Source organism: Ursus maritimus, unplaced genomic scaffold (assembly GCF_017311325.1).
Source record: "Ursus maritimus isolate PB19 unplaced genomic scaffold, ASM1731132v1 scaffold_28, whole genome shotgun sequence".
NCBI lineage: Eukaryota > Metazoa > Chordata > Mammalia > Carnivora > Ursidae > Ursus > Ursus maritimus.
In genome coordinates, this window is record NW_024425341.1 from 34650917 (window position 1) to 34676905 (window position 25989).

At 45.7% G+C, this 25989-nt stretch overlaps 1 long non-coding RNA gene across 1 annotated transcript; it reads right to left on the minus strand.

The window, feature by feature from the left end:
• Positions 1-19615: 19615 nt before the first annotated feature.
• LOC121105630 lies at positions 19616-24226 on the minus strand. Its single transcript, XR_005838231.1, has 4 exons — positions 23627-24226; positions 21977-22178; positions 20218-20448; positions 19616-20043 (listed from the first exon to the last, which is right to left on the minus strand). It is a non-coding gene; the product is annotated as an uncharacterized LOC121105630 (long non-coding RNA).
• Between the last annotated feature and the right edge of the window lie 1763 nt (positions 24227-25989).

Here is a 25989-nt window from a genome sequence, read left to right on the forward strand (position 1 = left end):
AGAGGAGCTGTGGTTCCTGTACTTGAAGCTCTCGTCGTATGACTGAAAACCCAGAGAAGGAAAAAGACCAAAGTACATGCCTAATGCCAGGTCAGAGACATGGGTGGTCAGACTGCTCTGAGTGCCTAGCCCGTAACTCAGAGAGGGTGGGCAGTGCTGGGCAGCCATCCCAGAAATCTCCCATAGCCTGAGTCTTGAAGTAAGAGTTAGTCAAGTGGAGAAAGAGAATTGGAACAAGCAGAACAAAACCTAAGAGCAAGAGAGAGCATGAACTGTGATAAGCTGGAGCCTGATCATGAGGGTTCTTGTATGACCTGCTGAGTCTGAGAACCCAAGAGTGAATTTAAATAGGGGAGTGACATGCATGGTCAGGCATGAGTTCTAGAAATTTCTCTCTGGCAAAGTGAGGATAGGTTATGGGGGGGTATGACTCACCACCAGGAGGTTCACTGCTCTTTGTGGACATTAGAAATTGGAGATCTTTCTTTATCAGCCCTCAACCTCAAGGGGAGGCCACACCCCCAGGGCTGGGCCTTGCCAGGGAGAGCTGGGAAGGTCGATGCACGGCCCCACAGACCAACTCCTATTTTGTCCTTTTAATGGGCAGTAATATGTCCTCACCAGATGTGTTGTGCTACTATTTTTAAGTCCAGACAATCCCCACCCTCCTAGAATCTGCCTCTAATTCTTGGAAGTTGGGATAAAACCACATGTTTTTCATCATTCCGCAAAACCGCTAGCTCGAAGCACGTAGTTCTGTGACATTGGGGAAGAAGCTGTGGACGTCTGTGTTGTGTTTCTGTTCCCATTCATATTTCTCTGCTGTATTACAGCAAAATTGCACCAGGCTATGAAGACCATGAGGGAGAATCAGAGGGCAGACCAGATCCTGAAAGAATAAAGTGCTCCAGACAAACTATTCCCCAGTGGGGACCGGAGGCAGAGGAGGGGCTCCGGACCGCAGGCCATTCCCTTCACTGCATGACACACATATGGGGTCTGAGCAAAGTAAAATCTATTTTGGTCCTGTTGTCCTGGACTCATTATTTCTGTCACCTCTGAGAGGACATGTGGTTGCCCTGAATGCTGTGCTCAAGATAGGGAGGAAAGCAGGCTAACGGAACTCATTCTGCAGGGCAGGGGAGCAGAGCCCACTGGCACGGCCCACTGGAGACCCAGGCCCATCTGCACCCGTCGGCGGGCCTCCTGCATCCCCCAGCACTGTTCCAGCCTGGCCCCGGGCCCCAGGGAAGCCAACCGGGCGGACACGGCCTCAGCACTGCAGGGGTTTACAGCAGTCCTCTGCCCCTGCTGACCCCGGATGCCAGAGGACTCGTGCTAGCCCTTAGATTACGATGGAGGCTGGCGTTGATATTTGCATCAGCACATTAAGGCAGCCCATGCACACCGCTATGGGTTCTCCTTCTGTCGGCGCCTCAGAGGCCCCGCGGGATAGCCGCAGAGCTGGGGATCTTGCGGAGCAGGGCGGCCACCCGCGTGTGTGTGTGGGTAGACCCTAACTACATGGGATTCCCCTGCTGTTACCGAGGGGGTTTGAGGCGCTTTCCTTTCGCTTCCTCTTGTAGACTTTTGAACACTGTTATCACTGATGCAGTGGACACCATGCGTCCCGTGTCACTCTAGCACGGCTTGCCTGACAGCAATGGGAGGCTTTGTCCCATGCCCAGAGGCGCACGTCATAGGCGTGAAGGCAAGCAGAGCCTCAGCAGTGCCACACCCAGCCACCCATCAGGCCCTGGGAGTCTGCTTCGCTGCAGAAACTGTTGAAGTGTCACCCCCACCCACCTCACAGGACATTCGGGACAATTCAGCAAGCCGCGTGTCCTAAGTCCCGGGAGACTGAAAAGGGAGAAGGAGAATCAGGGTCAATTTCATTACTGTTGTCAGGGACAAGTACATGAACGACGTATGACGGTAGAGTGTTGAGACAAAAGGTTCTCAACTTCAATGTAATCAACTTGCAAAGCAGTTAAAAAAACCTGAATTGCTATCAATATTCCAATTGAGATATTTCACATTACAGAAGAGAATTTCCATCTCCTCTTGAATAAGAAGACATAGCAACACTCAGCCCATTCGTCTGTGTGTCAGCAACTAGGTCCTGCTTACAGCAGCTCTTCCCTCCCAGTGGAGCCACGTTCTCCAATTTGCCAGAATCCCACCCGGTCCCTTTGAACTACTTTGATTGCTTGCCTGGCCCCTGCAGGCATTGGAGTTGGTGGGATCATGCTTACTTAGTGGGTCCCAGAGATCCAATCTGGGGAGCACTGGGCCAAACAAAGCCCATTCTGGTGACATTTAGTCCTCCGCATGGGATGACGATCCTGTCTGTTTGTCCTTCCTGCAGAAGGCCACTCCTAGCTTCCCAGCCCTTATGAGCAACTGCTCAGAGGATCCTAGAGCTGCACAGTAAGAAGAACCAGCCACTTATAGTCCAGGCAATAGTGTAGGGTTTCAGTGCAACTCGCTCCAAGTCCACATGGAGCCAGGAATTCTTTCTGCCCTCTTCGTGCCATCTTCCGTCAGTGCCACCAAAAAGGGCCCCAGCACAGCATGCAGTGTTCCATCTGGTTAATGGCAAGGGCCCGGTTAAGTGGGAACAGTCTGCCCCAAAGGCACACTTAATTTTAATCTCTTGCAGGAAACGCCTGCTTGCAATTTTTAAGGGGTCAGTTTTCCAGAATCTTTCCCATAAAGTTATTTAAACAAACAAACAAAACGAAAGACTTAAGGTTTCGCCCCTAGTAACATCATGTCATGTACTCTGGTGTTTGAGTAGACGGCAGGGTGGAGCGTGGTGACAGACACTAAAACTTCAGACCCAGATAAAGATGGCGGGAGAGGGGATGGTTCCCATAACACTAGAACATCTGGCCTACTCTGGGCAAGAAAGAGACCAAGAACGAAGATGTATTTAACTTCTGTTTACATAGATGCACAGTGTGTCCCTCGTGCTCGACCTTGAAACAGAACCACGAAAATGTACCAGCTTTGGGAAATCCCATGTCTTCTCCAGTCCTGACTGAGAAGGGCAGGTAGGCTGGGCCACAGGTTCCTGCTCCCTGGAGGTCTGCTGACCTCATGTATGGGCTGTAGGGAGAAGCACCTCTCCCTTATTTAACAACCTGGTTCAAGGGTAGGCATACAACACAGCAAAAGCTAATATCCTTCCTCCCATTGTCCCACCCACTCTACCCCCCCCCCACGCTACCCAGCTAACACAACATTGAACCACTTAACTGAAATGTTCGTCATAGAATGGGATAGAAACTCTCTGAGAATACACAGAAAATTCTGAACGTCCTGAATTAGAAAATACACCACTCTAATCTTCAGCATACGATGGGCAAACAGCCTTCCAGACTGGGTTCATACTGAACTCCTACCACCTAGAATCCTTTAAAGTCTTTCTCAGTTCCTCAAATTTCAGACCCAAGAAGTTAGGCTCAGAAAAACCTCAGGATTTTTTTCTCTCACCTGCCAGAAGCCCGCTTTCTGAATTCTGAAGATGAGCCAGTTCACAGTAACTCACAACGGGAAAGTCCATCTGTGTCAAAGACGACCACGTGTGCCCAGATGGACCATGACATCAATTTTAATTTTCAGGCTAAAACAAGATAATCCCCGCCAGTGACAGAGCCCAGCCATTAGACCTAGACACTCATGTGCTTGATGTGGGACCCTCGAGGTTCCATTAGAAATGTAATTCTGCCCTGGGTGGGGCTATCCAAGCTTTCACATGAACAGAGGGCTGAATCGGCTATGGGCTTCTTAACCCTGAAGAGCTTCCATCTGCTAATTCAGCTAAGCCAAGCCAAGCCCTGTGCCCCCCTCCTTCTCAAAGCCATACTCTCCAGTGCGAGATAAATGGACTCATTAGAAGAGAAGGAAATGGGCAGGAATTATGGGGTGGACATCAGAGTTCCAGGTCCTTCTCTGCAACTTAATTCTCAACAGCTCGCTTTCCTCACCTATCTGTTCTCCCTAGCCCATGTGAGGCTCAAATGACCAAACACTGGCGAACAACTCCATTGGAAATTCTCAGATGAAGTTAGTAACTAGCGCTGAGAACGAACGGAAGTCTCTTGTGCAATGACTTGTACTGGTTACATATGTACCTGCTGGGCATATGCAGCCTCCTGAGACATTGATTCTGTGGGTCTGCAGCACAACTCTCGAGTCCCATAAATGTGTCCAGGGTTAAAAGGCTAGTTTCTTGGGATGCCAAGAGAATGAGGCCAATTGGCAAATCAGTCATATCTGGTGAGAGGCCTTTTAGAGAATCATGAATAAATATGGCAAAAATTAATTATTTTATTTCATTATTAATTACTAAATAATTAAATATGATATAATTATTGCAGATTATATTTGATTAATTTTAATTATATTACTAGTTATTTAATAATTGCTCAAAATAAGCTTATTAAAATAATTTTTATACTTATCAATCGATTAATAATTAATTCCGCCACATTTGTTAATGAATGAACGATGAAGTGGGTTGCCGGAGTCTGTGGTAAAAGATACAATAGAATCAGAGGGAGAAAGCAGTTCATGTCATCAGGCTTCCAGAGAACAGGAAGAATATGTGTCTTGGAACTAGAATACACATTTTGTTCTAGAATAAATTCTCTGCATTGTTAAAGCTTCAAATAGTTTTACCTGATTTTTAAAGAATAAATCATCATTTGTGTAGAGATTTTATTTAAAAAGAATTCACAGCCCCTAAAAATATAATCAGCTGTAAAAATTTCATCAGATGAACATTTTCTCCCTACACAAAATTTGGGACATAAAGAATGTGCTTTCCTCAGGGTCTGGGGAAAACTTGAAGACCTGGTCACCTGGGAAATTAACTCACTCTGGAAATACGGTGTAGAGAATAACTTTTATTAGGCTCTTGGGCCAATCAGAGGAATGCCATCTGTGTGCTATGAGCTATCACACTGATACCTGCCTCCCACATCTTCTTCAACAGAAAGGATTGGCTTTTCATCATCCTTTGAGAAAATGTCCTTTTCATTCTCAGTGAAACTTTTCTCAAATAATAAGTCAGGTTGAGAAATGATGCATAAACAAGGTGTGGTGTGTACCCATGGAATGGAATATTATTCAGCCATAAAAAGGAATGAGGTTCTGACACATGGAACAACACAGAGGAAACTTGAAAACCTGATGCCAAGTGAAAGAAGTCAGTCGCAAAAGGAAAAAGACTGTATGATTCTGCACACGTGAGGGACCTGGAAGAGGCAAATTCTTAGAGACCGAAAGTAGGTCAGAGATTACCAGGGGCTGAGGGAGGAAGGATGAGAAGTCATTTTCCATGGGTACAGAGTTTGAAATGATGACAAAGGAGTCTTAGAAATAGTGGTGATGGTTGTACAACCTTGTGAATGTACTTAATGCCACTGTATTGTAAACTTAACAGTGGTTAAAATGCTAAATTTTGTTATGTGTATTTTACCACGATAAAAAAAAATACAAAAATAAAAATAAATAAGAGGTTGGATGCCTTGGACCATGGAGTTTCACCTAGGGCCCTCTGGCTGAAAGAAAGACAAGACCATGTTTCCAAAGCTTTTCTATCACTGATGGCTTGCAAACTTCCTCTTTTAGTTGGACATCCCCTACCTGAACATTCCTGCTGACCTTACTCTCAGCTTCTAGCCTCACAACTGGGGAATAAGTTTGTTTGAAGCCTTCGTTTTTGGTTTTAATCAAAATTTTTAAATTGTCTTGAAAGCAATATTGCTATTTAAAGTAAGCGGGGCAGGGGCACCTGGGTGGCTCAGCCGTTAAGCGTGTGCCTTCTGTTCAGCTCACGATCCCAGGATCCTGGGATCGAGCCCCGCATCGGGCTCCCTGCTCAGCGGGAAGCCTGCTTCTCCCTCTCCCACTCCCCCTGCTTGTGTTCCCTCTCTCGCTGTCTCTCTCTGTCAAATAAATAAATAAAATCTTAAAAAAAAAAAAAAAAGTAAGCGGGGTGGGTGGGGGCTGGGTGGCACAGTCAGTCAAGTGACCGACTCTTGGTTTCAGCTCAGGTCATGATCTCAGCTTTGTGGGACGGATGGAGCCCCATATCAGGCTCCACGCTCAGCACAGAGTCTGCTTGAGACTCTCTTTCCCTCTCCCTCTACTCCTCCCCCATGCACGAGCCCTCTCTCTCAAGTAAATAAATAAATCTTTAAAAAAATTAAAGTAAAATATAACTGCAACACATGGTATCGATTCCTAGCCCATCGTGATCAGCCCATTTTTGTTCTCCTTTTCTCTTATTTCAGAAAGTAAGAATAAAATGGCTTTGCTTAAATGTAACAACCTAGCCTCTTCTGATCGTGTTTACTTCCTTGTATTAGATGGTTTTCAAAAACTTGCCTGGAGGTGCCTCAAGCTGGCCGTAGCTAGGGTACTTAGGGAATGTCTGTGTTCCTTACAACCACTCCCATCAGATTGCTTTTTAAGTTTCAGGAGGCAGAAAATCCCTTAAAGATTTTCTTTGTAAATAAAGACCTTTTAAATAGTGCTGATTATCCATTTCACGTGAGATGGGGAAGTTTTTTTTTTTTTAAGATTTTATTTATTTATTTATTTATTCGACAGAGAGAGAGACAGCCAGCGAGAGAGGGAACACAAGCAGGGGGAGTGGGAGAGGAAGAAGCAGGCTCATGGCGGAGGAGCCTGATGTGGGGCTCGATCCCATAATGCCGGGATCACGCCCTGAGCCGAAGGCAGACGCTTATCCGCTGTGCCACCCAGGCGCCCTGATGGGGAAGTTTTTACCTACGATTAGTGTGCATGGCTTGAACCTGACTCAAGGTCACCGGTTAACCCATGCTGAGAAGAACCTAGTACGATTAAAAAAAAAAATGAAAGAAAGAAAGCAATGTGGAATTGGCTGTTAACAGATGGTGCTAGTTACTTTCAGGCATGGAACATGATTCCGGATGTTTCTGGGAGGGTGTTTTGGATGTGATTAACATGTAAATGAGTGGAGTTTGAGTAAAGTACATTGCCCTCCATAATGTGAGCAGGCCTCCTCCAAAAAGTTGAAGGCCTGACTAGAACAAAAGCTGAACCCTCCCCCAAGCAAGAGGGAATTCTGCAGCAGACGGGCCTTGAGCTACAAGTGGTGGCTCCTTCCTGAGTCTCCAGCCTGCTGGCTCACCCTGCAGATGTGGACTCACCGGCCTCCGTCATCCTGTGCGCTAATTCCTTCAGATACATTTCCTTCTGTAGGCACACACATCCTTTTGGTTCTGCTTCTCTGGAAAATTCTAACGCACAGATCTAGGGAACAAGTTCCGAGTCCTCTGCTAACTATGTGCTGAACATTTCAGCAAGTCAGTTAACCTGAGCCTGAATTTCTTCTTCTGTAAAATGGAGATTTTTATATTACCTTGAAGTGGGCTGGAGAGAATGTATTCAAAGCACACGACGGATGGCGGAAGCTAAACAAAGAGTAGCCTTTAAGAGGGAGCACTACAAACCTGAAACTAAAGAAACCACTTCTCCTCCCGCTAAGGAGCTTATATCCGTGCAGGAGAGAGAAATAACAATGGAGGTGCTGTGTACCAATACCAAATAAGTAATACTACCCATTCATGCTCTTGGGTCTGAAAAAAACCAAACACACTGCCCCAAAATATGCCACCTTGGCATAAGGATTGTTGGGAGCTAAAGGCAACTAGCTCTCTCCCCTCTCGTCTAAAAGCAGGATGTACATTTCCATTTATAAAGGTGTGTACCATGCTAAGTGAAAAAAGTCAAGCAGAGAAAGGCAACTATCATATGATTTCTCTCATCTATGGAACATAAGAACTAGGAAGATCGGTAGGGGAAGAAAGGGATAAAGAAAGGGGGGGGTAATCAGAAGGGGGAATGAAGCATGAGAGACTATGGACTATGAGAAACAAACTGAGGACTTTAGAGGGGAGGAGGGTGGGGGAATGGGATAGACTGGTGATGGGTAGTGAGGAGGGCACGTATTGCATGGTGCACTGGGTGTTATACGTAACTAATGAATCATGGAACTTTACATCAAAAACCAGGGATGTACTGTATGGTGACTAACATAATATAATAAAAAAAACAATAAAAAAATTAAAAAAACTAAAGGTGTGTCTCTCTTCCCATCCAGAAGAGAACTACCACAGAGAGCTCTTCCAACAGGAGCTGACTCTTATCTGCATAACAAACCTTACTAAACAGCCCTACTTAACTTTTCCTTCCCTTAACTTCCCAGTCAGTTACCAACAGAAGCCCCCAACCCCTTTCCCTTTGTCTAGCCTGAGACGGTATATATGCCCCAAATACTAACACTCCCTCCTTGGGTCACATTTCTTTGTGAACGCCAATGCATCCTTACCTAATTAAATCTGGGGTTTTTTTCCTTGTTAATCTGTCTTTTGCGGACTTAATTCACAGGTCCTCCAGCTACTGAGTGTAGCGCGGTAGAGAAAAAAGTTTATCTTCCCTACGGTATCATTAAAAATATAGGAGACCATGCGATTAAGGCATGGCCCACTCTGAACTGACATCCCCAATCTCCAATCTCAAACCTATTCTTCTCTTGAATTGATCGTGTATTGACCTAGAGAAAACAAAGACAAAAATATTTAGGAGGGTAATGCAGGCAGCTAATTGGGTAGAAAGCTGGAAAAGTATTTGAGAGCAAAATGATCCATAATTATGGGTGGATTATAGCCAGTTTATTTTTGTTAGATGTTGAAATTAGATCTGTTGAGTTACATACTCTCTGAGCTTCAGTTTTGCTCATCTATAAAATTGAGTTAGTGGTATGCAGTAGGAGCTCGGAAAAGCTGGAGCCATTGAATAATGGATAGATGAATGGTTGGCAGTCATGGAATCAAAAATTGTTTACCAAACCCTAGGCTAGGTGGTTCCAAGGCAAAGACACAGAATTATGTTTTATGTTTTTAAGTTTCTTTATTTATTTAAGTAATCTCTGCACCCAACATGGAGCTCAAACCCGTGACTCCGAGATCAAGAGTCATATGCTCTCCGGACTGAACCAGTCAGGTGCCTGAGAATTATGTTTTAGTGGGATGACACGGTAAATGGAGAAAGGAGATAGATTCTGGAAAAACTGAAAGAATGTCAGAAATATTGGGAGCCTCCTGACTCTGAGAGCCTGTTCAAGTATTTAAACTTCAACATACTTTCCCAACCTCATTTTTAGTGAAGGAAGTTATAGTAAAGAGAGTAAGATAGAAAACCCATGCCTCTGTGAACCAGAATAAATCCAGTTTCTACAACACTCAGGGTGACCAGTTGGTCGAGGCAAAGCAACATGGACACTCCTGGTGTCAGTGATGGAGAGCCGCTACTACTTGCCGTCCTGATGTTAAGATGAAGCTGGGTGAGCCCGTAAGACAAGACATTTTGTCAGACCCGAGTTCAACCATGTAGACCTCAGAGAGCGTAACATACTGTTTGTTGGTCCAGCCAGTACCCAAGGAGGAGTCCGTTGTGCGCATGCCTCTGTGTGCATAGCACGGAGAGAGTCTCTGAACTCCAGTTCGCTGATGAACACAGAAGGGGCCACGGAAGCCTGAAGAACCTGTGTGCCTTTTCTGCTCTTTTCCTGTCCAGGTGCCAGTGTGTTAAAAGTGAAAGCAAAGACGCAGCCTGTGTTTTGATCTGGTGCTGACCAAAACACTATTTGCACTCTGATTTCTGTCTCACGAGTACAGACGAAGGGATTCTACAAACGTAAGTATGGAGATGGAATGCTCTGTTACTCCCTGAATTCCTAACTTGAGTTCGGCTATCCCATTCCCAGTACTGAGGGGTTTTCTTCACTGAGTCATAGGGGCAACCTCCAGGCTAGCTCCAGAGGTGAGAGGAAGTTGCCTTATAGTAGCATTTTTAAAGTATTTTTAAGAAAAGGTGTAATTCATGTGATAAAAATTTAATACACACCAATTCTTTATGTCTATTGCTATTAATTTTTCAGGGAAAAAAATGATAAGGTCCCTACCCTCAAAGATTTTACACCTGGGAGTCAAACATAAACATGAACTAAGGCTAGGGGCGCCTGGGTAGCTCAGTCGGTTAAGTGTCTGTCTTCAGCTCAGGTCATGATCCCAGGGTCCTGGGATCCAGTCCACCACCGGCCCTTGCTCAGCGGGGAGCCTGCTTCTCCCTCTGCCTGCTGCTCTCCCTGCTTGTTCTCTCTCTCTCTCTGACAAATAAATAAATAAATAATCTTTGAAAAAGTGAACCAAGGCTATACACAGAGTACACATACACTGTTGGTTTTTGGACAAGACTGAGAGCACTAACCCTTATTGAGGATCTGCTCTGTCCCAGGTACTGGCATAGGAACTCTCGTTTAGCCCCCTGATAAGCTGCCGGGCTGGTGAGAGATACTGATCTGCGTTCTACTAAAGAAAGCTCCAGGCTCCGAATGGTTAAGGAACGAGGTAAGGGTCCTCTCACCCAGAGTTTTGATTCAAAACCCGGGAATCATTCTACGACATCGAACCTAATGATAAATATCACGAGTTTTAATGAAAAAATGATCACAGTATTTTGATGTGTCTAAAAAAACACAATCTCCTTGGCTTTCCTGAACAGCACCGCTCCCAGCTAAACAAGCACAAGGCCTTCTAAGTACAACTCGTCTGCATTCCATTGGCATAAATTCCCATCAGACAGCCCTCTCCCTTCCCCGTTCCCATCGTCTGGCTTTTAAAGAGGTAACTGCCCTCCTAAGGAAATTTATTTATTATGTATTTATTTATTTTTGCCACTAACAAAGAGCAAAGGTCCTTTCTGAAAACTTCGCTGTCCAGTAACAGCTCTGTGGAATCATTCCACACATGAGAATTTTGTGTGACGATATATTCATGTTGGTTTTGTTCTCAGAGTAGCCACAAAGCTAAGTTCAAGGCCAACAGTTAAACCCAAGGTACGACTTTTCCTGGTAGTGACATGGGACTGTCAGCTTTCTCTGCTGTTTTGTGGTGTGTGTACACTTGCCCATTACATATACATATCAGAAACAGGGGAGTTTCACATTGACAAGTTAATGGAGACGATGACTTGGCTATTCTCAACGCCAGGCAGATAATGTCCAAAAGAGCTCATCCCGCAATCATGCTTTGGCTCGCAATTGATCATTTCGTTAACGTTAAGATTAGACAGGAAATACCGTTTTTAGAGAGTCTGGAATTTTAATAAGTCTAAAGACTCCTGATGTTCTTATTTATTTTATTTGCAGGGTTCCCAAAAGGAATTTCACAGCGTACTTAAGGGCCAGAAGTACCCATTTCTTACTTGGCAAAACAAAAGTGGAACAACACAGACATCTAGTCACACACCGGTATACGCGTGCGACAAAGATGTGACCTTGGGAGCAAAGAGAGAAGCACCCAGCCTGGGCGTTGGCACCTACAAATACGAAAAGGACAAACAAATAAAATAACTGACTCAGTGTAAAAATAAGTAGGTGTGGGGGAGGTTTTCTATGCCTTTTGCAATTATCTTAAAGAGAACACTGGACTCTGGCCAGAGGGGGAAAACTGCAGCCTTTAGGGGGCTTTTGCTGGCTGCGGGACCTCAGCCTGGTCTTTAGGATCATTCAAAAGCTGAAACTGATTCACCCACATATATTAACATAGAAACAGGAACACAGGCATTTTAAAAAAAATGGTTCCTGGAGGCGCTGGAGGCGGCAGCGTGCTCTTTTCATTCACCCCCTAGCTCAGTGCCATTTAGTGAGTTTTATGAGTCCTTCTAATAAATGAGCTGAGGTGGTTTAGTATAAAAGGGCTTAATGGTGAAGAGCCATTATGCAGGGTCATAGAAATATAAGAACACCTGCCACAACAAAGGTCCTTAACAACACATGCAGGCTTTCTTCAGGCCCCAGAGCTGTGGGGAACTTGTTAAAACTGAGGGACACAGACATTCAGATGTGGGCCTCTATGCCTGCCCTGGAAGTCGGTGAGGACTATAGTTCTCTCGGCTTCATTACCAGGTGCTTTGTTACAATGAAAGCCAGTCTCAGACTGAACTCGGCTGTAAAATAAACATTTGGAAGCCAGCAGGCACAAAAAAGTTGTACAACCAGTTCTGGAAACTCAATGAAGTACAGTTCTCTGTCCTACTGGCTGTCTGACAAATTCCTTGCATAACAGACTCGCTCAAGGCAGATGTGACAACATTCAAACAGTAAGATGTAGCCCAATGTCTAGTCAATCGGATGTGAGAAACTTCCTACAAGCTCTGGATACAGGTCTGTTTCAAATCCTAAGACGGAGACAGCATTCGGAAGGGCATACGCTATCATGGAGGCTTCTAGATCATAATACCCTGCTTCAGTAAGGTCAGGAGTGTCTGATACAGTATTTTCAACCAACTTACGTATTTTGAACACCTTCAGTGTCACCCATGAGCATTATTACTTCTAAGATCCATTATGCTAAATCACAAAGACGTTGGTTCTTATGGGGACTGAAGAGGGGACGTGCTTAGACCTGCCTCTAGAGAAAAAGCATCCTGATAACCTTTCAAATCCCAACACACGGTCCCCGAAGTGGGTAGAGTCCTTCAGCATTGCCTGTACCTGCGCTGTCCGTTAGCGCCCCAGAGACCGGTACCGCACTGCCTGTGCTGAAGTTCTTCGAAGTTCGTTGCAGATATTACAGCATTTGTATTAGGGCATTTTATTGTTTCTAGTCAGAGCCCAGACAGGGACAGGGGCTACAAGTTTGGGCTCTAAACTTAAGAGAACCCTATCTTTCCTCTTGCCGTGGTCTCGAGTCTTGGGCAGAATCTGCCCAGAGACAAACAGGCCTATCTCCTCACTCTTGCTCCTTGGGCCAACCCTATTTAGAAGATGATGGTAACCAGGCTTAGAGCTTGGTTCCTTCACAGGCTCATCAGTGCAATTAGGCCACGGACTCAAGCAATTTATTTGAATTTCAACATTTTCTTTCTGTAACTCTTAACGTGACCTGATGTTTTTGATTTGCCAGGAAAGTACCAGAATATCAGCCCAGTTAACACCAGCCAAAACACCATCATAAATATATCACACTGGGGTGGGGGGGAGCTTAGGCAAAGACACTCTTCTTAACCACACTTTAGCCAGGCCCCTCCGAGCCAGCTTTCTGACTGGACCTCACGGTTGAGCCCTGTCTCTGGCCTCCCTAGACCATTTATAGCAAGAATCCTGCTAAGTTGCCTTGGTGAGATTTCCCCCACTCTTAATATCTGACCACCCTAGCCTGCCTTCAGCAAGAATCCTAAGTCAAATTAGCAAGAATTCCCCCTACCCTTGGCGTCTCCTCTTAGCAATTTTCTATCTACCAACCCCTCAAACCCCCATTCAGTTCCTTGACTATAAATCTCCAGCTGTGTGTTCAGACTTGGGCCCCATCTATCTCCCCTATTGTAATAGTCTTGACACCTATGACAATAGTCCTGAATAAATCATCCTTACCATTTCAACAAGCTTCAGAATAATTTCTTCTTTAACAGTGATGGTACCATGATTCAAGATCGGATTCCCCATTGGACCCCTGGGCCTCTCACCCAGGACCCCAAATGCACATCTTTGAAGCCTTTGTCTTCACTCCTGACTCACGGATTGAGGACCCACTGGTGAGTCCAGCTCCTCAGCCAGTACTCCTGATGACAACCCACTGAAGCATGGTAAGGACAGATTTGGATTCTTAAGATTCTGAAAGTATTCTCCGAGGCTGGGCTAGTCTCAGGCTTCTTTGTTTGAAAGGTACCTTCCGGCTAGACGCTCTTCCCTGGCTCCTTGTTTCCAGCACAAATACACTCCCTTAACTGCTGGGCTGGAAGTCCTTCCCGCTCTTCCTTTCTCATGGGAAGTCACTCCCTGATGCTTGGGCTAGAAATTTTTTCCTGGCTCTTTGTGCCTCTTCATTTTATTTGATTCTGCTCTTTCTACAGGAACTTCTCAGTCGGCTGAACCCCCCTCCCCCCCCGCCAAATCCCTCCTGACCGCTACCCTGCTACGTCCGTCCCCGTTACTGCTTGTTGCCATGATTTCACTCTGGAGAATTTGGACTTCAGTGGCTTCTCTAGACTGACTACCTAAGACCTCTCCCTTCCCTTCACTCCCATTCCTCCTTTTATCACTTTCGAACTTCCCTTCCGCTCCCTTGAATCCTTTCCTACGTCCCTCTCTAAGCCCCTACGTGCTCCATCCTTCTGTCCACCCTGCCAGACTTTCCCCTTCCCACTCCGGCCCCTCAGCTCCCACAGTCACTTGAACTTTAGGCCTCCTGTGCCCCATCAAGGGCTCTCAAGGAATTTAAGGACCCCCCTGCCAAAACAACTACATATCAGGGCCAAAGAAAATCTTAAAAGTTTCCTCCACCAATATTGGTGGAAAGCCTTAGCCCTCATATTAAACAGGTAACTTTAACTTTTACCATCTGCCAGAAACAATTCAGATTAAAAAAATGTATAAAGTGGATCAAAGATGAAAGCCAGCTATTTATATAAACCAGTGAGTTTTGAATTACTGCATTTACCTGACTCATAGCTAAGGTTTTAGAATGAAAACAATAAGTTCGCCATTTGTATTTGTTCATATATATATCTATAGAGATGTATATATCTCTCTATCTACCTCTGTATGTACACATGGTATTTTTCTACCTCCGATGGTATTACCAAATTAATTTATAAAATAATGTGAAGGAACTCTATTTAAATTAGCTTAAAGAATGTTTAAAAAATGCTTATATAATTTAAATATTCCCAAAACTCCCAGAAATATAGATACTAATCCAAATGTTTTTCAAGTTCATGCGATTCGAATAAATCTTTGATAAACAAGACTAGTCTGATATTACCGGTTTAGTAAACACAGGTATGCCTTCTGGACTGTCAGCATTAAGTATGATATATTTTCATTCTACTTGGGTTTACTAATCAAATGAGGTACTGTTATATCTATAAGATGGTTAAGATTATAAAAATTATAAATCCAATATAAGAACAAGTGTACAAGTAAAGATGCAATAAAAATGAATTCCTTAGTATCCATTACGTCATGTCTATCAGCGACAGCTGTAAAGCTGAACAGCAACTGATATATGCAATTGATTCTGTATACTTCAATTTTGCTAAATTCATCTATTACTCCTAGTGGGTTTTTTTGTCTGAACTCCGTTGGACTACACTGAGAATGTTGTCTATAAATACCGTTCTACTTCCTTTGCAATCCAGATGAGTTTTTAATTGCACTATCTTGATACAGTCCAACATGCAGTACAATGTTTGATAGCAGTGATGAGAATAGATATGCCTACTGTTCTGGATCTTTGGGAGAAAAATTTAGTCCTATCATTGGGTATGATATCAGTTTTAGCTTTTTTGCAGATGCTTTTTATTAGATTGAGGACATTTTTATTCCTAGTTTGCTAAGAGTTTGGGGTTTTCGTTTTTTTTTTTTTTCTTGTTTTACTAAGAATGGATGTTGCATTTCTACACACTAACAACAAACCATTGAAACTGAAATTACAAGAAACAACACCTTTTTTTTTTTAAAGATTTTTTTTATTTATTTGACAGAGATAGAGACAGCCAGTGAGAGAGGAAACACAAGCAGGGGAAGTGGGAGAGGAAGAAGCAGGCTCACAGCAGAAGAGCCTGATGTGGGGCTCGATCCCAGAGCACCGGGATCACACCCTGAGCCGAAGGCAGACGCTTAACCGCTGTGCCACCCAGGCGCCCCAAGAAACAACACCTTTTAAAACAGGATCCAAAATATTAAATACTTAAGAATAAATCTGACAAAACTCCAAAAGATCTGTCCACTGAAAACTATAAAATATTGCTGAGAGAGGGGCACCCGGGTGACTTCAGTCAGTTGAGTGTCTGACTCTTGGTTTCAGCTCAGGTCATGATTGCAGGGTCCTGAGATCGAGCCCCACTTTGGGTTCAGTGCTCAGTGGGGAGTCTGCTTGAATTTCTCTCCCACACTCTCCCTTTGCACCTCCCCCTGCTCATTCTCTCTCTCTCTCAAATAAATAAGTAAATCTTTAAAATATTACTGAGAGAAATTAAAGAAGATCTAAACAGAGATATACCATGTTCAGGGAAAGAAGATCCAACGTTAATAAGATGAGAGTTCTCCCCAAAACTGGCCTCTAGATCCAGTGCAATTCCAATAAAAATCTCAGCAGGTTTTCATGGGTATGGAAATTAATAAGCTGATTCTAAAATTTTTATGGAAATGCAAAAGACCTAGAATAGTCAAAACAGTTTTAAAACAAAGAGATGAACTTAAAAAGAAGAGGACAAATATGAGTAGATCACAAAACTTTCTTTAGAGGTACAGTCATCAAGATAGTGCAATTTTGGCATGAAAATAGACAAATAGATTAAGGGAGCAGAAGAGAAAGTTGAGACGGGACAGGGGACCCACACATATATGGAGAATCAATGTTTTACAGAGATGCAACAGCCAGTAAATGGAAAATGAGTCTTTTCTATGTTTCTACTGTTTCATCTCAACAAATGATGACAGCGTGATTGATAATCCGTATGCAAAAAGAAGCTCAAGGCATACCTTGCACAATATATAAAAGCTAACTCAAAATGGATCTAAATGTAAAACCTGAAACCGTAAAACTTCTAGAAGGAAATCTTTGTGATCTCGGCTTAGATCTCTTAGATACACCACCATAAACATGATTCATTAAAAACATAAATTGATAAATTTAACTTCATCAAAATTTAAAACATCTGCTCTTCTAAAGATGCTATTAAAACAGACAAGTCACAGGCTAGAAGAAAATAATTTCAAAGCACATCTCTGAGAAAGGGCTTATATCCAGAACATATAAGGAATCCTCAAAATTCAATAATAAAAAAACAAATGCAATTTTTAAATGGGCAAAATGTTTTAACAGACTCTTCACCAGAGAAGATAAACAAATAATTATATGAAAATATGCTCCACAGAATTTGTCGTTAGAGTAATGTAAATTAAAACCACGGTGAGACACCATTCCACCTTATTAGAACGGTCAGAATCCACAAGACTAAACACGACAAGTTTTGCGAGAATGTGGAGGAATTGGAGCCCTCATATACTGCTGGTGAGAGTGTAAAATCGTACAACCATTTTGGAAAATAGTTGAGCAGTTTCTTAACAATTTAGATAGGCACCTATTACATGATCCAGTCATTCCACTCCTAGATATTTACCTCAGAGAGATGGAAGCAATGTCCATACAAAGCCTCGTACATGAATGTTCGTGGAAGCGTTTTTTGCAATAGCCCAAAACAAGAAACAACCCAAAGGTCCTTCAACAAATGAGCAGATAAACACACTGGGGTGTATACGTGCATTGAAGCATTACTCAGCAATATAAAGAAAACTATTGGTATATGACAGCACAGATGAATCTCAAAATTATGCCGAGTCAAGGAAACTGGAGAAAGAAATGCAGAATGTGTGATTTCACTTACATAAAATTCTGGAGAGTGAAAACGAATCTCTAATGCCAGAAAGCAGACTGGGGTTACTCGGTGTGAGCTGGAGACGTGGGGGAATTACAACGGGGCACAGGGAAATGAAACTACTGGTACAGACGGATGTTCACCATCTCAGTTGTGGTGACGATTTTGTGGGTGTCTACATATACGTATGATTTCTCGAATTGTACACTTTAAAGATTTTATTTATTTACTTGTCAGAGAGAGAGAGAAAGAGCAAGGGGAGCAGCAGGCAGAGGGAGAAGAAGGCTCCCCACTGAGCAAGGAGCCCGATGCAGGACCCTGGGATCACGACCTGAGCCAAAGGCAGACGCTTAACCGACTGAGCCCCCCAGGTGTCCCACGAATTGTACACTTTAAACATGTGCATCAAGTATTGTACCTTTTACTGTATGTCAATTATACTTCAATAAATCTAAAAAAAAAATCCACTACTCTGTGCTCAATACACTATTTCTCCAGTTTAAAAAGCCCCTTCTGTGGTTACTACCACCTGGTTATTGGGTGAGAGACCCACTATTGATGTCAAGTTACAGCTCACAGTGGGATCACTGGCCCTTCTAAGCTATGCACCTGTTGAGAAAGGCCAGGTGTCTTCAAGATGCTCAAATGAGTAAGGAAACTGGATTGCAAGGAATTGGAGAGGCAACATGGATAGGTGGAAGGTAGATGGGACAGATGTGGGTTCAAGTCGTAGTGCTGCTATTCATGGTGGTGTGACTTAGAGCTAGCTTCTTAATTTGTCACGGTATATCAGTTTGGGGATACTTGGTCACAAGCATCAGAAATTGATTCAAGCTAAAATGTGGAATAGATAAGAACCAGCATCTCCAAAGCATCTCGATAGCAGAAACCAAGTCTCGATAATTTCAGCCAGAATTTTCCTCCCTCTGGTCGCGAATCACATTCCAGAGACAGAGCATCCAAGTGGACCCGTCCAAGCCACATGCCTGCCCCTTGACCAGGGGAGGGACAAGTATCCTATTGGCAAGTACAACAAGAGGCACTTGGGATGCTATCAGCAAATGATGGTAAGGATAGATGCTTGGTGCAAAAAACAAGTGGTACTTTATCAGTTATATATTGCTGCCTATAAATTTAGTGGCTTAAGAAAACAAGGATTTCTTCTCTCTCATAAGTCTGTGGGTTAGCTGGGTGGTTCCTGGTCTAGCTTCACCTGGCTTGCTCAGATAGGTGCATTCAGTGAAAGGCAACTTGTTGGAAGGGCCAAGATGGCCACACTCCCATGAAGGAAGTGGGTACTGGCCAGGAGCTGGTGCATCTTGTTCCTTCCTCACATGGCCTCGTATCTTCCAATAGGGCCAGACACGCTGCATTTACAGACACTGCAGGCCAGTGGTCCAAATGAATGAAGGCAGAACCTGCCAAACCTCTTGAGCCTGGGCTCTGGAACTCACATGCATGTCTCTTCTGGCACATTCTCTAGGCCAAGCAGGTGACAAGGGTCATCACAAATTCTGGGGAGTGAAGAAATTAACTACGCTGCTGCATAGGAGGGACGGCTAGGTCCCATGGTGAAGAATACGTACTCTAGAGAGGGGTACACGGCCACTAAACAATCAACCAGTGCCATTAAAAATACTTTCTTTTCCTCATTATGAAATCAGAATAAATTTCTAAATTCTAGAGTTATTTGGATAATTAAATAAAATAACATATTTGATGGGCCTCACATCTAAAAAACACTAGAAAGCATACCTATTATTAATGCCGCTGAAGACTGAGGTTATAGACAGGCTTCCCTCAAGGAAAATTTCTTATTTTAAAATACTTGTTGTGCTAACTTCTTTTCCTCGGTGGAGGCTGCAGGACATCTGACAAGGAACTGAGTTTTGTTGTTGCATTTTTAGGGTAAAATCTTGCTTATCCCTTCCTTTTCGTAAACTCCAAAATGCAAGTGGAGTAGGGGATTAAACACATTGAAATAGTACCTTGATTTGCCTTCTGTTTTTTTTTTTTAAAGATTTTACTTATTTATTTGCGAGAGAGAGAGCATGAGCTGGGGGGCGGGGCAGTCAGAGGCAGAAGAAGAGGGAGAAGCAGACTCCCTGATGAGCAGGGAGCCCCACGTGGGGCCAGATCTCAGGACCCTGACATCATGACTGAGCCAAAGGCAGACGCTTAACACGCTGAGCCACCCAGGCGCCCAATTTGCCTTCAATTTTTGTGTTTAGTTTATATGTGTATGTACTGGTCACTGTCCAGTCAGAGGAAACTACTATAGGAATTTTAAATAGAGGGGCAGTTAACAAAATGTGAAGGGCTGGAGGAGAAAAAAGGAGGCTGAGTTCATTCAGAGATGAGTAACAGCAGGAAGCTACTACCGTCCTAAGGCGGACTGAGTACGGGGAAAATGGCCTGATCCGGAATCCACAACTGCTCTGTTGCTGAGGCTGCTGGTATACCCGCTGCTCCACTGCTCTTGCGGGAACGTCTTCCAGGAAGCTGGAGGGGGGCTGAACTCCCACCCAAGGTTGCCTGTCACTGCGCCAGAGCCAGAGTTCAGGAATTCTGAGCTGCAGGAGCCCCCCCCCCCCCCCCCCCCGCTGTTGAAATTCCACCACCTGAGCGCAAACCCGCCTTCCCCAGCTGCTGCTGCTGCCTCCGCCCCAGCCTCCCGCAGAAGTAGAAGGAAAATGGGCTTCTGCCTCCACCTACCTTGCAGTCTCCCACCAGCGTGTCCCATGGGCAGAACCTAAGTGGAAGCCGGCTGGCTGGGGAGTCTGGGAAGTGTAGTTCACAGGCTTCCAGCCGCTCGGAGAAGGAAGGGCAGGCAGGGCGGGAACGGAGCCGAGGGCCAACAAAGGGCAAGCAGCGCGGTGTGGCATTTATACACAGATGTTTCACGTGGGACCGCTGTGTGCACCTCCAGATGTTTTCCAGTCGGGTCTGTGAGAAGCAAAGGGAACGTATGCTGAATGTTTTAAAACTTTGATAGAACGCTCTCGTGCCACATCGAAGCATCTGATAATCAAACCCGACTTCCTCGTGGCCCTTTCCTCCTTTCCTCCTAGGGTTTTGGCCGGGGATGTGTAAATACTGGCAAACACTTGCATTTTACACTCCCCTGTGCAAACTACCAGTGAAATCTTTCGAGTCTCCTGCCTCTTATCCGCTTGAAAGTGCTTCTTTAAAGTCGTACGTACGGGGCAGCTTGTGCAAAGGGCAGCACATTCCTTGTTTTCCCTTCAATGGGCCCGAAAGGTGCTCCTGGTTTTCTCTTCAAAAGCGTCTGTAACCTTTAATCAGCGACTGCACACGAAGGATAACAGACTGGGCCACCCCAAAAGAGGACTGTAGGACTTTAGGCCGTGTCACCCCCAGATGTGCGGCTTTGCTATATTGACTATTTTGAGCTGTAGGCAGACGCAGGGAGAGGCTTTCTCTGGACTACCCTCATCTACCTAAAGAAAGAGCCTCCAAAATGAGCTCAGCTGCCATAAATCTCCCCCTGGGAGCATCATCCATCAGGGACAACTGACTCTTGTCACAGGAGGGGAGCCTAGAAGTCAACCCCACAGCCAGACACACGTTGTCACAAGCTATCCTACCTTCCACCTACTCTTTCACGGACCCATTCGTCTTTCCTAAAAATCATTTCCTCTCTCCTAAGAGGGCTACATTTCCTTCCCCTTTCTCTATTAAGATGGCTTTTAAAAAGGGGCACCTGGGTGGCTCAGTCGGTTAGGCCTTCAGCTCAGGTCATGATCCCAGGGTCCTGGGATTGAGTCCTGCACCGGGATCCCTGCTCAGTGGAGAGCCTGCTTCTCCATCTGCCCCTCCCCTCACTTGTTCTCTCTCTCCCTCTCTCAAATAAATAACTAAAATCTTCAAAAAAGAAAAAGATGTTTTTTAAACCTGAATTCGAAGTCACTTCTTTGAGTTACTCATTTGTCCCTGGGTATCTCCCCCATATACATGAGGTAGACACGTTAATAAAAATCTGTTTTTGTCTTGTTAATCTTGGATTTCGGAGGTCTCAGCTAAGAACTCAGAAGGATAGAGGGAAATTACTCTTCCTCCCCTACGCACGTGGAGTCTGCTGGATCCACAATGATGCTAGTGAACTAGCGGTAACCGCCCCTTATGAAACAAGGTCATTTCCCCTCGACACCTGAGCACCGAGTTCTTCAGACTTTTCTTCGGTTTTCTTTTAGGCTTATTGAGCCTGATTTTTCCTTATCTGCAAGACAAGCCCTGGAGAGGGGAAGGGATGGGACAAGAGTGATAGGGCAGAGCCGTTCTGTCAGATGAGGCTTGATCAGGGCACAGGGAAAACTCTATCTGGACCCTGGAATTGGCTTCTCAGGTAAAATCAGGTCACACTCAGCAGTGAAGGTGGTCGTAAAAATGGAAAGTGAAGCGGGGCTCGTTTTGGAAGGGGCAGTCCCCTGGAACCTCAAGGCAGCTTCCATACCTGGCTGAGCACCCGATGGGGCTCCCGCGAAGGCAATGACAGGGATACAGCTGCATGTGGGGGCGTCTCGGGTGCAGGGATGGCATATTACAAAGAAGCTGAAGATGGAAGCCAGCTGTATCGCTTTCCCTTTTCAATCCTGACAACGCCGTGATGACATCATCTCCTCTTAAGGAAGAGGGAAGCTGGGGGCACCTCACATCTGGGAAGCAACACAGCCAGAATCAATGCCCTGTCTATTCCACCCACACAGGAGTGAGGACAAATCCCTGTGAGAGGCTCCCCCTAAGGGGCCTGAGGGACAAGCCTTCATTGAGCGTCTGTCCGGTGCCAGGCACTGCGCTGTGTGTTTGGCGCACGTGGTCTACTGTAGTCTTCCTCAGTCCCCTGAATGGTAGGTCTCGGTGCGCCCATTTTACAGCAAAGGAACACAGAGTCTCACATTGTGATGGCGCACAGACAGAGGATTTGAAACCCAAGTCTGACTTCCTCCAAAGCCATATTGTTTCCATGACGGTAGCCACTCCATTTCTGAGAGAGCACTGTGCGGAGCTGGACAGGAGCTGGATGACTGGATTGGACAGAAGTGTGTAGCAACAGAGGAGAGGGGAGAGCCCGGGCTGGAATGGCCGTGCGCGCATCACCATTCCCCTACTCCTCATGTCCCCCCTTCCCTGCTTGTGGCTCTCAGAGGTGCAGACTGGCCTGGGCCACTTCCTTTTATTTTTTTCCAGAACCCTGTATAACTTTGATTTTGGGGTCCCGGACGAATGTTTCTGCTGATCTCCCCCACGGTGGGCCCCTTCCCTGCCGCGTCCGCTGCCTGCATCCCAATTCACCAGCTCTAGGGGTAAAGCCTTTCATTCCACAGGAGCCCTCCCTTTTCAAAAGGTTGTAAATACAGCTGGGCATAGCCTAGGCCTGCTCTTTAATTGCTGTCCCTAAAGACCCATTGCATCACCATAGCACCCAGGGGATGGTCTCTAAATATCTTCTGACCAACTGAAAAAACACATTAACTTAAAAAAAAAATCCTCAGCATTTTAGGAAAAGCGTAGCCACTAACTAATGTCAGTTTCACCGGCTCACTTTGGGATTTGCAAGCAACGTTTTGGACAACCACAAAGCATGACGAAGTCAGTGGCATGGAACAAAATGAAAGAAGTAACCCAAAATACGTTATCATTTTCTAAAATCTCTTTCTTTTAAAAACGGTGCCATGGGACAGTATTTCCTGCCTAGGCAGCCTGCATGTCCTCACTGCACGTACCCTGCTCCCCTCTGAAGAAGAACAAAAAGGTTAGAAAAAGGAAATCGTGTGCCTGGGGAATCACTGCCAAAAAAAAAAAAAAATTGCTTCTATCCCAACATTTTGCCCTCCTAACCTAGTTCTGTGCATGATCTCAGTGGCCGAAGGCTCAACAAGGTTAAGCCAAACAGAGCTCAGAAACAGAGGAGAGGGAAAGAACATAAGATGACCTGAGGACAGAGAACAAGCTGCTTTAGCCCGGTTTCCCACTGCAGGTGAATATCATCTAGAGAAAAATGTTTGAAACACCATTTGATGAAAAAGCATTCCCAGGGAAGCAGCGAACCAGGGATTTCCTCTGGGCCAGGAGTTCAGTGCTGGTCTCGGTATTTGCCACCCACCGCGTTTCCAGCAGGGAGCAGACAAGCACGAAGGGCGCCGGGGCAGTTCTCCCGTGTCACCCCAGCTACAAGGCAGACCATCCCGAGAGTCGGAAAGCAATATCTCCCCAGCGACAATTTCTTGGGAGGCTTTAGAGACAGATTGCTTGGTTCACTCTCCGTGAACGCCACAGTGTTTTCAAAATGCTGCCCTCCCGCATTCAATCTTCCTTCCTCTTTCAGCCTTGGAACAGCAGATGCTACTGCAGGAGTGACCTCCCCACTGTTCTGGAGTCTTCAGCTCCAAACAGGAATGGGTGGATGGAAGGATGTGCCTGCTGCTCGGTCTGGGGGCCGAGAGGCTGTGCTCGAGGGGCTGCCTTGTATCTCAGCACCATCAGATTCTGCCGACCCGAGAATCCACCCAGAAGTCCGGGGAAACGTCTCTGGTAGAGTGACACCCACGGTCCCTCCGCTGGCTTATGCATTGGCCACAACACGCGGAAGGAAGTCACAACTTAAAAATATAATGCCCACGTCAGCATTCGGCCAACACTGAAACCTCAGTCCGAGGTCTCACGGTGTCCCACACTGAGCTGTATCCAGAGTCACTGACAGTCACATGCGTATTCACACACCTCAGACCATCTCCTCTGAGCTGGGGTCTCCCTGGGAGAGCCCCCGGGCACAGCCAGTGGGGGGCCCTCTGCTGAGAAAGCCCCGACCATGGCTGGATTCGAGTCCCAGAGCCACACTCCCCCATGTGGGGTAAATTCCCCAGGCTTTATGACATGTCCTTGGATCTCCTCGAGGACCCCTTAAGGAGGACTTTGGAACTTGCCTCCCGGACTCTCCAACGGTAGATGCGAGAGCTTGTCACGGACTCAAAGAAGCTTTCATCAAAGTCTCTGCTCTTCTTCAAAATGACCCCGAGGAAGGCTTTCCCTCCTGGGGCCTGCCCACCTGAGAGGCCTCCTACGTGGTCTGTTCACACTCAGAGCCCACAGCAGCAAGGAGATTTCAGTGTCTCCGCACCCAGAGGAAGTGGGTTTAATACCTTGAAGTCAATGTAACCTCCCCAAACTGCCCTTCAGTAAACTGTTTGAGCTTCTGATATGCGTATCTATTTTCATGTTTTAGATCGCTTCCTGGTAATCGCCAGGACTCACAGAGATAACTGACTCCTTTTATAACACCCCAGTTGGCCTCCACGCCTCCCCGAAGCCTGCTCCCTGATGGCGAGGCTCTGTTCGCAGAGGTCAGTGTGAGGCCAGTGGGAGAGCCATCTGGCACCCAGGACGTGGGAGGTCATCGTTTTAACCCATTGACCATCTGGGTCTCTTAAGAGACCTGTGTTTGTAGCCTGGTGCTTCATGAGATAAATTGTTTTTCTGAATGTAAACTCCAAATCATCACTCTATACAAACGAAATTCAATCAGACACCAGCCCCAGATACGCCTTCAAGTGACTGCTCCATGACTATTCACAGACCCAGACCCGGAGCAACGCTTCTCCCTGCCTGGCTAATGTGAACTGTGTATTTATTTGCTGACCGAAGTTCTTTCTGTCGTGGTTTCGCAGAGTCCTGCCCTCATCAGTGTTAGAAGTTGAATAAACAACCTTATCTTTTGGCAGCGGTTTTAAAAAACATGCAAGTCCTTTGCTTTTCCCTGCAGCCCCGCCCCCGCCCCCTACTGTACCACACAGGTGCCAACTCCCCAGCTTCTCTCTAGAGCACGGTCCTGGAATATGGTGCGGGGTTAAAAACAAACCAAAAACCACCTGACAGTTTTGCTAAGCAGTGGGATGAGGGGAGTTCCGTGGGTTATGGAGATCACTTCCCTGTGATGGTAATTAAAGGCCAAGGTCCGCTGTACTTCGTTCAGAACACCAAGGCCAGTACCATTCTCACCGCCCCGGCTTAACATCGGCTCCCTTGGAAGCGGGTGGGTGCGGCGGAACGAGGATTTGCAGGAAAATATTTATACCTGCAGGCGCTGCTTGGGGGGGGGGGAGGCGGGACTGAGGGCGCTGCACCCAGAGGGCTCCCTCCAGGACTCTTTTCCTCTTGCTTGCAACAAGTCCCCGTTTAAACCGCGTTTAACCAACCCTCTTTACAAAGCCTTCCAAAGAAGGACTGAGAATTGCCCTTGATGGAGCTCGTTCCTGTGTCATCTAAATCCAGCGCACTTACACGTTGAATCTGCGCCTTGTCGGCCCTTACTAGTCCGTTCCATGTAATTCATTTTTCACCATTGTTTCCTGAATACGGGAGTGAAGAAGTTGCATGTGCCTATCTCACGCGTGGGTCTCTCTCTGCATCTTGTGATCGCGACAGAGCGAGGCCAGCTTCCCCATCCTTCGTGTCCCCCTCCCTGCAGTG